Source organism: Zootoca vivipara, chromosome 3 (assembly GCF_965207765.1).
Source record: "Zootoca vivipara chromosome 3, rZooViv2.hap1.1, whole genome shotgun sequence".
NCBI lineage: Eukaryota > Metazoa > Chordata > Lepidosauria > Squamata > Lacertidae > Zootoca > Zootoca vivipara.
Window position 1 is genome coordinate 27,829,360 of NC_142586.1, and position 15,539 is coordinate 27,844,898.

The window sequence follows — 15,539 nt, forward strand, 5'->3', positions numbered from 1 at the left end:
GAGATGCTGGGGATTAATGCTGTACCACTGAGCTATGAGCATTTGCCATCTCATTATCCTCTGTTTTACCTCCCATAAACTTTCCATTTTATTTACAGGGATGCGGCTTATTCAGACCCCCGTTTGTCCTGTGATTTCTAGACACAGGTCCAAGAGGTTCTTAACCCCCCCCCTTCTTCCGGGAAAACCTGCTGTTTACTGCTGAATCAGAAGAAACGCCAACCAGGTTTTCTGCAGCTTGATGTCTGTTTTGTTTCAGCTTTAAGTAGCGGGTTTCCCCCGTGAAAGTGGCAGGAGGAGAAAAGGACATATTGGACCCATGACTAGAAATCACAGGACAAACAGAAGGGTGGATGAGCCCCCGGATTTTTTGGGGGGAGGCAGTTTCAAGCAGTAGGTGGCTTGCTGATGCTCCATGCATGAATGGACTGCCGTTTCTGAACAGCAACAGAGAAGAGTCTGGGACCTGATACCCTTTCTGGTAAGTGTTGTGAGTGAGGCAGTGGTGTCATGGGCTCCCTTGGCACCAGTGATCCTGTTTGGCAGTGCCTTGTGGTGGGTGATTGTCTTCGCAGTCACCCTACAGGGCTCAAAGCTTTTCAGGTGCTCCACTTGAACCCCGCTCCCAAAAGCCCCCTCCTGCCTTTTCCTTTTCTCCAAGGGCTCCAAAACATACCTTAGGCAGGCCCGTGAGTCTCTGACAGTCCCTTGTGGAGCATCTGTTCCTGCTGAATCCAGGGACTGCAACTTGCAGGATCGCAGGCGCTAGCTCCTGGGGGCCAAGGCACTTTAGCTCCTCCCCCCCAGCTCCTGGCGACGTCATGCACATGACGGCACTTCAGGCCCCCTCAATCATCTCAAGAAGCTGGCGCCTCTGTGATAGAATCCTGTGAAAGCTACTGCCAGAAGGTCAATAGCTGAGGTAAGATGAAGGGGTGGGGAATGTGACTTTTTCTATCCCTTGCCACAAAGCAGTGGTGCAGCATGGAGGGCCCCGGGGGGGGGGAGGCCTGTGGCCCTGCGTGCACATTTTTGAGGGGGCACAACCAGGCTCCCTCATTACGAGCACAATTCAAAGTGTTGGTGCTGACCTTTAAAGCCCTAAATGGCCTCGGTCCTGAAGGAGCGTCTCCACCCCCATTGTTCTACCCGGACACTGAGGTCGAGCGCCGAGGGCCTTCTGCTGCTTCCCTCGCTACGAGAAGCCAAGTTACAGGGAACCAGGCAGAGGGCCTTCTTGGTAGTGGCACCCACCCTGTGGGACACCCTCCCACCAGAGGTCAAAGAGAACAACAGTTACCAGACCTTTAGAAGGCATCTTAAGGCAGCCCTGTTTGGGGAAGATTTTAATGTTTGATGGATTTCTGTATTTTAATGTTTTGTTGGAAGCCGCCCAGAGTGGCTGGGGGAACCCAGTCAGATGGGCGGGGTATAAATAATATATTATTATTATTATTATTATTATTATTATTATTATTAATTTATTTATGGAGAAGCAAGGCTGCGTCTTTGGAGCTAGGGCGGTCGTGGCACCTCCTTCTCCTCATGGCCAGTGAAGGGTTGTGTGCCTTGCCTCAGGCTGGCCGAGAGGCAAGGAGGAGTAGGGCACCACTACCATCGTCCACCAAGGAGGGAGGGAGAAAGAGGAAGGCAGGAAATCACTGCTGAAGCCATGTGCATTGCCCAAAGCACCTTGCTGCAAGGACAGTAAGGCGAGGTGACAGTGGCTCTCCTAGCTTTGCGTTTCTCTGCCCTATCTCTGCTCCCAGGTTGGGGCTGATTTTCAAGGAGAGGCTCCCTTGATTAGACGCTGGCAGGTGAAGGGACTGCTGCTGCCCAGTCCACCAACACTTGCCCCACCCTGGGTGCCGGCAACCTATGCTACGCCCCTGCCACAAAGGCCCCTTCCCTCGGGGGGCTGCATAGGGATAGATGATCCCTTCCCTCTTCCTTTAGGGGCCCATCTGTACATTTGTGGCATCAGCAGCTCTCGCTATGCATGTCAAACCTATTTGCATGCCTAGCAACCAAATGCAAATCACATGAAGGAAAAGGAGCGCCAATGCTTGCAGCAAAGGATTAAGAACGGCATGGCTCACAGGCTGACAAACCACCACCACCACCACCACCAGCAGCAGCGTTATGGTCTGGGAATGCAACAAAAGTGGCCGGGAATGCAAGAACCAGGAACTAGAGTACAGGCATGGAGGATCCAGGTGTGACAGACTTGGTACAGGTCCACTCCCTGCAGGCCATCTCTAGTTACATTTCCAGATGCAGTCTCCCAGTAGGGCAGTTCATGGGGTCATCTTGCAAGATCCCAAAGTCTTACAAGGTTACAGTATTTCCCCGGTGTCCAACTTTTGGACTTTTACGGACTCATTCCCTGTAAATCCCTGTCTCGTCTTTGTCAGTGTTTCAAGTTTCATGCTATGTTGCTTGCAGATGGTTGCTGGCTCGCCACTGGGAATCCTCTTTCTGGAATGTGTCCTCAACTGCTTGCAGAGATGGCGATGATTTCTGTCTCCTTCCTTTCCTCCCACTATCAATAATTCAATCTTCTGAGGGAGGAGAGCGAAAAAATTATTCTGTATCATTGCACATTAGAAGGTGCTCTCTCTCTCTCTCTCTCTCTCTCTCTCTCTCTCTCTCTCTCTCTCTCTCTCTCTCTCTCTCTCTCCAGGCAGAATGGCAAAATCAATTTCTGTCAATACAAAAAGAAAGAAACAAAGTCTGAATGAATTCCGAAAGAGAGCAATCCTTTGCCTCACAGTCTTTAAATGGCAAAGCAATCGATTTGTCTGAATTAATTTAATCACAGCAAAAGAGTTCTTCTTTCTAGGGCCACATATCAGCTCCTAGCATGAACGACTTTGCGTTAGCACTATTCACAAACTGCGTGACACTGATGCTTCTCGAATTGGAGAAGGTACAGCCCGGGTCTGCCCTCCGTAACAGTAGATCAGTAGCTGCTAGGGATGTGGAAGGAAGGCATTCAGACAAATCTGCCCAATTTCCGCTTCCCATACTAATCCGCGAATTGCAATGCAGGCATCTCTTGAAATTCACACCTCTCCACAGTTTGTGATGCAGTTCTCGGACAAAAAGATGCATACCAAAAAAAGAAAAGAAAAGAAAAGAAAAAGCATATATGAAGAGAAACACGCAAAAAAAAAAAATAAAGCTTATAAATAGTGAGACTAATCTTAGGGAGAATTGATTGTCGCTGTGATTGACAGGCTGTGATTGACAGGGATGGTCACAAGGATTGCAGGAGCCGGCATTGCTGCTGCACCTATCACTATGTCTTATTTTCGGGGTATGACTTATATTCCTTGAATGCTTGAAAAAAAAAAGCCTGCTATGGCTTATTTTATGACTAAGTCTTAAATAGGGGAAACAGGGTACATAGCTGCAAATAAAACATTTTTAATGTGTTGTAAAGTGCAATATAAAATGTGACATTAGATGGTGGCAGTGAGCTATGCAAAATTCAATGTATTTTTCAAAACTTTTTTAAAAGGTATTTTCACAGCATTTTTTTATATGTGTGTAGATTCCACCCCAATCCTGACCTCAGAATTCACTAAATTAAATTATTGACCCTCTTCCAGAAACCACTGGAATTCATAGTGACAGCTGCATTTTGCATAGAAATCTGTCTCCCCAGGTTGGAAAACAGAACTGCAGAACTGAGTTATCCAGCTGGTTGCCTCCGTGCTTCAGGGTAAGCATTCAGCCTTACTTAAGTTCCTATTAATGAAATAACAAGGGAAAAAAAGGGTTAATTCTGATCTAGCATGAAGAAAATGAGCAGATAGCTGAGACATTTCATATAGCTACCTTCCAAGAACTGTTGACAATATTTTAATGAGAAGTGTGACTACAAAGAAGTCAAAGTATTTGGATTAGACAGGGAAGAGTTTGCACAGGGGTGTTTTATGCTTTATTTTAGCTTATAGAATTAGCGATCATTAGTTCTGCACTTGTTAATGGTTTCTTTCCACATTTCCACCTGGTCGCCACTGCAGAGAACTGGGAAGGATCAAAATCAGTAGGTGGGTATTCATCATTCATTCTTTCTCCATGTTTTCCTGCTCACCATATACAACATTAAACAAACCTGTCACATTGCTTCACACACAGCAAGAATCATCTGGGGCCACTGATGGAAGCTTGTTAGGGGGACATGAATCTGAGCCAGCAAAGAATGTTCACAGCATTCCAGTTCAGGAAAAGCAAAGCATTTCCCTGGCACAGTTTGGCAGGCTTGCTAACATGAATACTATATCATATTGAGGCAGAAGGCAAACTGCCTCATGGTGCAGCTTGTGGAACAAGACAAATATTACTGATCAGCATCTATTCCTTACCCTTGATGGCTGCAGCATACAACTTTTTTCTTTTCTTTTTATAATTTTAAAATTAAATTTCAAAAAGAGAAATAATTTCACATATACTCCAATACATTTTTTGTTTTTTGTTTTGTCGACCATCCCGTTTTCCATAGTGATTTTGTTTCCTCCTCTTTTGCCGCACCCTTCCTTCTATATCTTATATCACAACAATATTACAGCAAGTCCTAAATCTTTCTGTTGCTCAAACTTCAAATCCTGCTCGCAAATTCATCAAACTATCCGATTTCTTTAAATAGTAAAAAAAAAAGAGAGAGCTAGAGTGAGAGTGAGAGCGAGAGCGAGACTTCCATTATTCCACAAAGCTGTCACCATTGGGTTCTTTCACATTAGCTGTTAACTTTTCCATGTATGCATAGTCCATCACCTTACTTATCCATTCTACTTTTGTGGGAATTTCTCCTTCCTTCCTTCCTTCCTTCCTTCCTTCCTTCCTTCCTTCCTTCCTTCCTTCCTTCCTTCCTCCCTTCCTCCCTTCCTTTTTTTAGCATTCAAAATCCTCACTGCTGTCGTAACATACACAAACGATTTAATCATCTTTTTTTGGGACTTCTGCCCGTATAATTCTTAAAAGGATGTATACAACTTGTCAGGGGATTGTTGCGGCTACTCTTCAGTAAAGACGCCCCAGTCCGCTCTGTCTTTAAGAGCTTTATTGTGTATATTATTTACAGTGCAGAGATATCAGAAAACATGTCTGCCTAGTCCGATTCAGAACCCAGCAATGGCTTCCGTCGCATCTTGGACCAGCATAAAAGCATGGGCACCCCAGAGCACCCCCCCTAGCCCTGCGTGTGGGCGCCGGAAGGGGCTGGAGTGTTGCAGAGGCTCCGACACCTCACTGCGCTGTCCTTCCTCCTCTGGCCAGCTGGGTTGGTGCCTAGCCCCCTCTCCACTCTGCTCCATTCCTAATTCCCTCCTCCTGACCCGCTGCTGGCGCTATCACTGGGCGAAGTGCTGGTCAGAATGACTGGGGGTGGGTCCCTGTAGGGAGTCCCCCTGACACAACTATTGTCTTCAGACCCTACAGCAGCCTCTGTCAATCTGGTACCCTCCAGATGTTTCATATGACAACTCTCATCAGATCCAGCCAACTCTGTTAGGAGTTGTAGTCCAAATACATCTGGAGGGCACCAGGTTGATGAAGGCTGCTATACAGCTTTTCTTCTTCTTTGGCGATCACTCGTAGCCAAGTAAGATTGTCTTCCATAAACACGGTTTTAACATAAGGTTACCAGACGTCCCCGTATCCTGGGGACAGTCCCCGGATTTACAAATACAAAATCCATTGAAGTTGAAAAGTGTCCCCAGATTCATTGAAAAAAAAAATCTGGTAACCTTATTTTAACAGTGAGTCTGTAAGCGACTGTGGAGGCCAATTCTGGATCCACACGTCCTTTCACAGTGGGGAAACAGGTTTCCGGGCGGGAGTTGATCATGGTGAGGGTTTGCCAAACATGCCTTCCTCTTAGCACATTTCTCCCCTTTTGTCCTGAGTTTGAGTGTTATCAAAGTCCATGGCACCTTTGGTAAAGGCTGTTCTCCAATTGTAGCCCTGGGTCATCACCTTGTCATCACCTTGCTGGGCCTCACTCGCTGGGTCATCACCTTGTTGTGGTGAGTGGGCTTGAACATTCGTTCCCCTGACCCTTGTGAGCAAAGCCGCCAGGAGTCTCGTACTCCCAGCAGGGTCACCCAAGGCGGTAAGGTCAAAGGGGAGGAGCTAGACAAAGAATGATCCAAGAAGTCCTCAACAGCACAACAGGCGGATGATAACAAGCAGTATGTTACAATGGCTGTGAAGACGAATGAAGGTTGTAGCAGATAAGAATCTATACAGCATATGCCTGCTGTTGATGGGCCTGTCTTCTCATAGTTCTCCATCCATCTTTCCTTCCTTCCTGCAGTGGATGTGATGGAAGGATGTATTTCTGTATGTTGATCAATACCGATTCATTAAAGGAAACACCTACGTAGCACCCTGCAAGACTAACCATGCAATTCAAGGTGTCTCTTGCCACATGGTTAAAAACAATTGTATGCTAACCATAATCAACCCAAAAACTTCTGGGATGTGTAGGACCTTCAAGCCTTGCTTTGCATCAGTGCATCATTTTTGTCCCCAAAAAGAAGAAGAAGAAGAAAGACATGGTGGTATTCCTCACCTTTAAGACATTGTGCTTTTATAAGCCACAACAGTCATTTTTATGTGAAACTAGTATTTTAAAGACTAATCTTGCCATAACAGATGAACCCATCTTCAGGGAAAGGCAGGAACCGATTATAAATGTCTGTTCCATCTGTTTCCTGAAAGGATCCTTCTAGCCCCAAAGTGACCCTTTGATAGCTATTCTCAGTACTAGTGAGTCACTCATTAGAGCATTTGAGTCATAGATGGTATCTGTTTCACACAAGGATTAGAATTGCAACAACTGTACACACTATATATAAAGAAAGAGTAGCAGAGAGAGAGAGAGAGAGAGAGAGAGAGAGAGAGAGAGAGAGAGAGAGAGAGAATTACTCCAGCAGAATATTTCTGTTTCCTGCTCTTCCTGGGTCTAATTTGATGTTACCTTATATACAGGCATCCATTATGGAAATGTACAATGTCACCTGCAAATCTGATTTTGATCCAGTGTTACAAGGAAGAAAATAACATTTATCAGTCTTTGTTCTGCTGTAACCGGAACAGATGTCTCCCAGCAAAGTCATCTGTGTTTTTAATTCCTCAGGGCTATTATAGGACTCAGCTACATTAGAAAAGAAAAGACAATTTGAATGCATTATAAGCATGCAACACCAGATGGCGCCAGAGAGCAGAAAATTTTTCTACACAATTTTCCATAGGGTTATTTCCCTCCCTTTTGTTACAACAATCTAATTTATGACTTACTTATAGCGTTCCCCCTCCTGTGTGTAGATCCACCCATAGTGACCAGTCAAATGAAGGGAAATATGTACACTTTCATCTAGGTCAGCTACCATCCCTGCAGCAGCTCTTATCTATAGGACACAGTAAGGCAGGCATCCCCAAACTCGGCCCTCCAGATGTTTTGGGACTACAACTCCCATCATCCCTAGCCAACAGGACCAGTGGTCAGGGATGATGGGGATTGTAGTTCCAAAACATCTGGAGGGAGTAAGGAGAAGGTGCCAGGCTGCTTGACTGAGATGCTCTTGCATGATTTTCCACATTTCGCTCCGTGATATTGCATAGTTCAATTTAGGGCAGTGTGCCCCGTCTTTTATTGTAGGAGCAGCCACCCCACTCAGGAGGACAACCTGGAAGCTCTATTTCATTATGGATTTATGCAAAAGATGCAGATTGCCCCTTACCGACATGTACCTTTAAGATAGCGTGAAACTGTGGCTGGGTTGTAATTAAGAGACCCACCTTTTATGATCCCAGTGCAAAGGCAGAGGAGGCAGCTGCTTGGACCAGGCCAGGATACTGCTTGAGACAAAGGACAAGATAGCACACCTTTTCTCACGTCCAGAAACCAAATGGACTTGCTGTTGGATCTTATTTCAATACTGGTGATGGAACAACACCCTCCCTTGCACCTAACCTGAGAGCAACAGGCTAGTTTAGGGGGTGTGGGTCAGTCTGTGTGGTATGCACAGGTTTGCCCTCCAACACTTTGCCAGTGCACCTTGCTCCCCGAGCCTCTGTTGACTCAATTTGCCTGAAGCTTTTTCAAGCTTATTCTTTTCCCAGTCCCTTTTTACCTCTCCTTCTAGGAGTACCGACTTGGCCCCGTGACCGTGGGTGCCCGGAGCTGTGGGTGCCATGCAGCGTTCATGGTCCTGGCACCGAAATTTGTGGGTGCTTGGCCCCTTCATGTGGAATTTTGTGAGTGCTCGGGCACCCAGAGCCCCAGGGAGTTGGCACCTAGTTTCCCTTCCCTTGCCAGCCGAAGTTAGTGGGACTCCAGGTGTGCTGCATGCAGGGGCGTAGCAAGGGCGTGCGTTGGGGGAGGTCCGCCCTGGGTGCCACCTTGGAGGGGGGTGACACTCGGCTTGCCCCCCCGCAACTGCCAAGCCAAGCCCCACCGCCTGGTAAAAAGCATAGCTTGGTGCGGCGGCAGCTGGCTTGGGAGGCACGCTTTGCTTCAAGGGTGTGGCGTCCATACGGGCTACCACTCTCGTGCGCCATCCATACGGGATGCCACCTGCGTGGCAGCCTATACAACCACCGCACGCGAGCAGCAGCCCGTACAGCCGCCACACGAGAGTGGCAGCCCGTACGGACTGCACATGTGCGGCACCCCCGTATGGAGTGTGCACGTGTGGGATGCTGCACATGCGCAGTCTATACGGGGTGCCTCACAGGTGCTGCACTGGGTACCGTCTGGGCTTGGTACACCACTGGCTGCATGATGGAAACGGAGAGGAGCAAGGCTGGGGGACGAACGAAGGAATTAAGTGGTCCATGGCTGCCTTCAGCACAAAGAGCAAACAGCCTCTTGTGCATTGTGGATTTTTTGAGTAGATATTTACTGAGACCTTTTGTGGGTGCCTGGTGGTCACACTGGTACCCATGAACACCACGTTGGCCATCCCTGCCCTGCATGGAGCAAACAGAAATAGGTCCAGTAGCTCCCTCCATTGATGCCAGAATGTAACTTGGCATCAGCCAGGGGATGAACTTCAAAACATCTTTCCTCTCTCATATTCACAGCACAATCCTTGCCTTGCCATTTGTTTAACTCCAGTGCCTCATTAGCGTAAGTACTTAATACAGACTGCACAGAAAAGGGCAATGTCAAGGCTTCAGTTTAAATCCATATTTGAATAAGAAGTAATATAGGAAAAAAGAGAAGGCTGCAGATTCCTTTTCAGGTTACAAATTTCATGAGGAATGGAATGGCACACGTTTTTCCAGATGCGGCAGCTGCTAGACAGTAAATGCTAGGACAGGGCTTCCGCATTTGAGTTTTGAAAATTTGAAATTTCACACATGATTCTGCAGAGTTAAAGCACCTCAAAATCCAAGGTAAGCACATGCTTCATTCTCTCCATTGAAATAATGGGATTGAAAAACCTTTGCCTGCTCTGGTTCACCAGAAGTAGATGACTTGGAACTCAAAGAATGATGGTTCTCACATAAAACCTGTCCTGAGATCATCTAGTGAGGTTCTTCTCTGAGTCTTTCCACCTTCTGAGGAGAAATGGGGCAACAACCAGAGAAAATGCCTTTTTCTGATGTTGCTTCCCTTTTTATGGAAATGCCCTCTCAGAGAGGCTCATTTGGCTCCCTGTTTTTCTATCCTTTTGGTGCCTTTGGATTCTCCCAGGATTTTTAAGTAAGAAGTTTAATTGTTTTAAATCTGCCGGTGTTGCTTTTTGTTTTCATGTTGTTGATGTTTTGTTTTTGAAGCTGGTCGTGAACCAGCCTCTGGTTGAGCAAATGCCTAAAATAAAACCCATCAATTAAATGTACAGGACCTGATTGATCTCCTTTATCTGTTGCCTTGTGAGGACTACAGAAAAAGCCACTGAGGACCTGGGAGGCCACTGGGAGGTGGCCTATATTTAGCTCGATGAGTAACAAGTTGTGTGGGCTTGACATGCATGGCAGAAACCCTCTGCCATTGAAATCCACTGTTAGTAACGAAAGAGGGAAAGGGTCCAGGCTTTTGAAGTCAAAATTGCTTTGTATCTGGCTTTTCACACTCTCAGGACTCCACTGCAACTCCTTTTTTCCATCTCTGCAAGGTGAGAATCTGGTACACTCTGGATTACTACCTGAACGGATAAAGGAGGAACCCACGAATTTCCTAAGAAATAGCATCTAACTCCTCTGACTGGAAGACTGCAGGAGAAATGATAGTTACCTTCGTTCCAGCATAATTTAATTCGGGGTCCAGCAAGCAGGTACAGGATGCTCTGAGCAGCTACAGAAACTCATTAGTTCTCTATAAGGAAAGGTTGCCCCAGAGTTCACAGTTATTATCCTTGAAGCGAGAGATGCGAGTTGAAATTCAGCACAGCTTTAGTGCAGCATGGCTCGGCATATACTTTTCCACCTCAGCTGAACCTTTATTGGCTTCTCAGAGTCTTGCCGTCGCCCATCAGCAGAAACTGCAAGAAACTTCCAGTAAAAACCCTTTTGAGATACCACCAGATAATTTCTAGATCAATCAAAAAAAGTCTCCCTTACCTGCTCCAGAGGGTTCTTCTTCTTTTAAATGAAAGTTCCGTTGATTTTGCATTGAAATGGTGGTGGTGGGGAAACATGAAAGGTCGGAATTTCATTGCAGGGGACACATCCAAAGTTTTAGTTGATGTTCAAGTCAGCTGAAGAAGGAGTGCTCATTGCGATCCTACATGTCGATTCATGATGCTACCCCCCCCCCCCCCGGCAGCTTGGGGAGATGGTTAGGAAGGTAACTGCTGAACAAAATTGCATCAAATGCAAATTTAATTAACCCAGCCTTTGCCAACCTGGTACCATTGAAATGTTTTTGTCTGCAGACTAAAGTCTGAGTTAGCATAGGGTTCTAACAATACCCTCCCCACAGTACTTGCTGTCTGTGTCGCAGAGCAGCCATTCTAGAGGGATAAATCGAATGGGTTGTGTTTTTCCTTTTTTAAATTTCAAACATACTTTGGTTTTGTTGCTATTCCTTGGTTCCAGTAGTGACATAAATATTGCATTCTTGTCTTTGAATTGCCTGTGAAGAGGTGTCCATGAAGCTTCGCAACTGGTTAATTGCACAGTAAAAAGCTAATGCAGGAACAGAACAAGACCACAGGCACTTGTACAGGTGAGTCTTTTAAAAGAGGCCCCTTGGAACATGTGTACTCTGTATCCACGGGGTCTCTTTTAAAGGACTCACTCTGTATATCTGAAATAATTTGATGACCCCTCCCCCGACTATTCTCACCTTGTAATCTTTGAAAATATAGGGCTTAGAAAATACAGGACCTCATTCACCTACAGTATATGTCCAAATACAGATACTAAAAGGCCACCTTCTTCCCTACAGAGCCTCTCAGGTGTTAACATTGCCAGATATGAGCTCTCTGGGTAGTTATGCTGCCCTCAGAAATCCAGCAGGTTGGTGGCTTGGGATAGGGCAATTTCTGTGGCAGCCCATAATCTGTGAAATTCCATGTTTAGAATTGCAGAATAGTTACAAGCCTGTGGTTTCATACAATGGCCATCTCAAGTTAGAACATTTGCTGAAAACGCAATGCCTCATTCAATAATTTCCTGGTGTTTTACCCCTCCTCTGAATCTGTGTTTTTTATTTTTCTACTGCCACATTTATTTTTATTTGCCATATCCATGATTTTTTATTGTATTCTGTATCTGTTTGTGCCAATAAACTCTTAATTTTAAAAGAGCTAGAACATTTGTAATCTCCATAATCATCCCAAAAAAGGAAGGTGTGTGTGCATGAAGTAAAAGTACCTTCTTGTTTTCATTATGGTTCAACCACCAAGTTTGTTATCATGAAGAAACACCTGCAGAGGCTTCACTTTCAGGATATATCTGTAAACTACCTGGAGCCCGGCGCTGTGGGGGTGGGCGCGGCGCTTGACTGGGGCAAAATCTCTCCACTCCTGCTCAATGGAGCTCATGCTGGAATATTGCTTGTGGTTGGATACCCCCACTGTTTGATGCACAGCCTGAATAAGAGTATTCTCTCCCATTCTTTCTGTGCCTGTGTTTTAAATTCTATGTAGAATACTTTGAAAACAGATGAATAATGTAGCGTCTCGCAGTTTGCTTGTTTGAAAAGCACTGAAATCTACATTGCATGAAGGAAGGCACCAGGACACAAAATGAGAGGAAATTTGTTAAATAAGTGGATCATTAGCATCTAGCATACTGTAAATATATTTTCTGAACAGGGAAAATACTGCTGTCAGTGAGCTGAATTCGGAACAAGCAGAAAACCCAAGCAAGAGGGGATTTGGGTGGTGTTAGAAGTTCCTTGTGGAAATAGTCCTTGTGTGCTTCCTTTTTAATAAGCTTTTGATTACAGCTTTGAACAGCCTTTATAGCCAATTTAAGACATTTGAGTCAGAGTTCTTTCACTGGAAGTTGCTTTAATGCTGTGCACCTAAACACACAAAATTGCCTCTTGGGATGCTTGAATAATTTGATAAATGTGAATTTCAGTATGAAATGATTTAATATATGCCCCTCTTGGACTAATACATGGATCAGAAACTTATCTCTCCACCAGACTCTGCACTTCATTGAACACGACAACCCAGTATGCAGTGGTTTAAATGTATCAAAATATTTATTTAAATCTTATTTTGAAAGTACATACCTGAACACCTGTTCTCAGAGAAAATGCAATTTTACATATGTAGTAAAATAACATTTGAATACAGTATCTGTTTTTAGGGGGGGGGAAGTCGCTTAATTTGAAACAGAACCAAGGGTGGAATTATGGGTAATAAGATGAGAAACTGACAGATGTCAGAAACAGACATTCACCTGTCTCCAGATATACTGAATCAGGTCACTAGTCCCTCAGCTCTGAGGAGAAGCAATTTTCCAAGCTCTCGGGCACAGATCTTGCCTGGCCCTGCTATAGGGAATCCTTTTAGTGCAGGGGCAGCTAACCCTTGAATCCACCAAGCAAATTTATCTTCTCCCCCCCCTCACCAAAAAACCAACAATGTTGGCAAAGAGTAGCTATGGGGTCAGCAAACTTTTTCAGCAGGGGGCCGGTCCACTGTCCCTCAGACCTTGTGGGGGGACGGACGGACGGACAGACTATATTTTGAAGGAAAAACATGATGCAAGAATACCACGAGCCCCGGTGGCTGCTTACCTGTGACTTGCGAGTGGCAGGGGCTGGCGATGACAGCAGAGGGATGATGGGCAGCACACTCTGGAGAGGGGCTGCTTAAAATGGCAGCCGCTTGAGCCATGGGTGTACCCAGCGAGGGGCAGGGGGGGCAGCTGCCTCCCCTAGAAGCAAAAAAATAAAAATAAATGGTTATAAAGTGATGAAACAAAACAAAATTAGGTAGGGCGACGGCGAATAATCAGTTGTTTACCACACTGAAATGGTGTAAAAACCGAGAAGTATCTAGAGTCACCTAGCGACTGGTAGAGGAATCTATGTCAGCGCTGGATAGGGAGTGAAAGAAGCGGGACGGAGTGAATAGTCGAGGTGGTACACTCCTTTCCTGCCATGCAAGACGCCCGCTTCGCCTCTATCTGGAGGACAGAAGAACCGCCGTGGAGCAGATGCAGCCGACCACGTGAGCAGCGGGGCAGCTGGACCATGGTGGGGGCGTCTGGGCTGCTCTCCCTGCAATGGTGAGACCTCACTCCTTCTGGGCTGCCCGTGCGCGCACACACCGACTTGTACACGTCCAATTCTCCCCAGTTGCTTTATTTCCGATTGCTGGTTTGTTTTATCTCTGAACCTCTTTAACAAAAAGGAAAGTAAGCCAGAGTTGCCTCTCCTATAATTATATATAATTTTCTTAATTTTTTTGTTTCATTCGCCTTTACCGTGCTGAAATGTCACAACCTGAATGACCATGGCTTGCCTCCCCCAGTTTTGATCCTGGGTATGCCCCTGGCTTGAGCGCTGCTGCTGCTGCTGGCACCAACAAAGCCCAGTTCCCTTCCTCCTCTAGGCAGGGCGGGGAGAAGCCAGGAGGAGGGAGGGAGGAGGCGTTGCTGCCGTGTGAGGGAGAGGGAGGGAGAGGGAAAGAACGCATGCGCTGGCGATCCACGTGGCATTCCCGGACTGTCCGCTGGCAGGATCCAGAAGGCAATTGGGTCTGAATTGGCCCGTGGGCCTTAGTTTGCCTACCCACGGGGTAGCTATTTAAAACCCCAAACTTCAAAAATGCAGTTGCACCCCAGAAAGTGAAATAGTATGGATGCTTTCCCCATATTTGCAAGGAACACAGGCTTACCTCTCTGCTGAGCACCACTGAACTCCACCCAAGTGAAACCTGTGCTTCCATGGTCTGCTCCTCTAGCTCCGCCCCCTGGCCCACTGAAGATTGGCTGATTCAAATCTGAGGATTTGGTGGGAACCCATAGGCCTCCGTGGCAGCCCAGGGGGCAGAGCAATGGTCCAAAAGCGTGGTAAAAAGAAGAAAACACAAATGGAGAATCGATAGTCAACCTATTGATCAGGTAGCAAACTTTAAATATCTGGGAATAACTTTTCAGGAAAGGGGCTCATGGCATCATCAGATGAAAAACGCCATTGCCAACGCAGGAAGGACTACTAGATGGAAAGGGGGTCAATATGTTCCGGCAGCCTCCCAGGTCTTTGTTACAAAAATACTCCCGCAACTCACCTATGGATTCCAGGTCTGCAGTTTTAAAAATTTCATGCCGGTGGAGGCATTTCAAACCAAATTCTACCGCTGTCTATTGGGGATCCCCCCCTGTATATCTAACATAGCCGTCCGATTAGAAGTTGGACAACTACCCATTAACGCGCGGCTGTGGATTTTAAAGATACACTACTGGTTAAAACTTATCTTCTTCCCGACTGGGTTGGCACCTTCAACATTGTTAGACACCTATCATTCTAACTGGAAAGTTTCCTTGTTCGAAAAGATAAGAAGCTTGGGATTTTCTCCGCAGATCTTGATTGCGGCAGGATCCGAGAGAGCCAGAAGTCAAGTTCTCCAATGTATTAGGGACGTGGAGCTGCAGTGTCATATGGGCAAAATGGACAAACATGTCACAATAAGAGATCTTGGGAGAGGGTTCTCACCCGCAAATTACCTGGCAAAACTGCAAATACCCAAGTACAGACATTCCTTTACTTTGGCCAGATTTAATGTGTTGCCCTCCGCCCTGTTGCTGGGTAGATATGAGGGTAAACAGTATGAGTCACGTGTTTGCCCATGTGGCTCATCAGAAGTAGAAACAAATTTGCATGTTTTGCTGCACTGCAGTTTCTATGAGGATCTACGCCTGACCTTTATCACCCCAGCCTTACAAAAGCTGAAAAATGAACCAGAATCCCAACGTCTGAGAGCCTTGGTAGAAGACAAGGTCCCTGAAATTACGATCAGTGTTGCCAAATTCTGTGTCTCTGCTATCAGACGCGGGAAACAAGAGCTTTCCAATGTCAATACGCAGGCGAATGCAAATATCTAATTTTATCTATG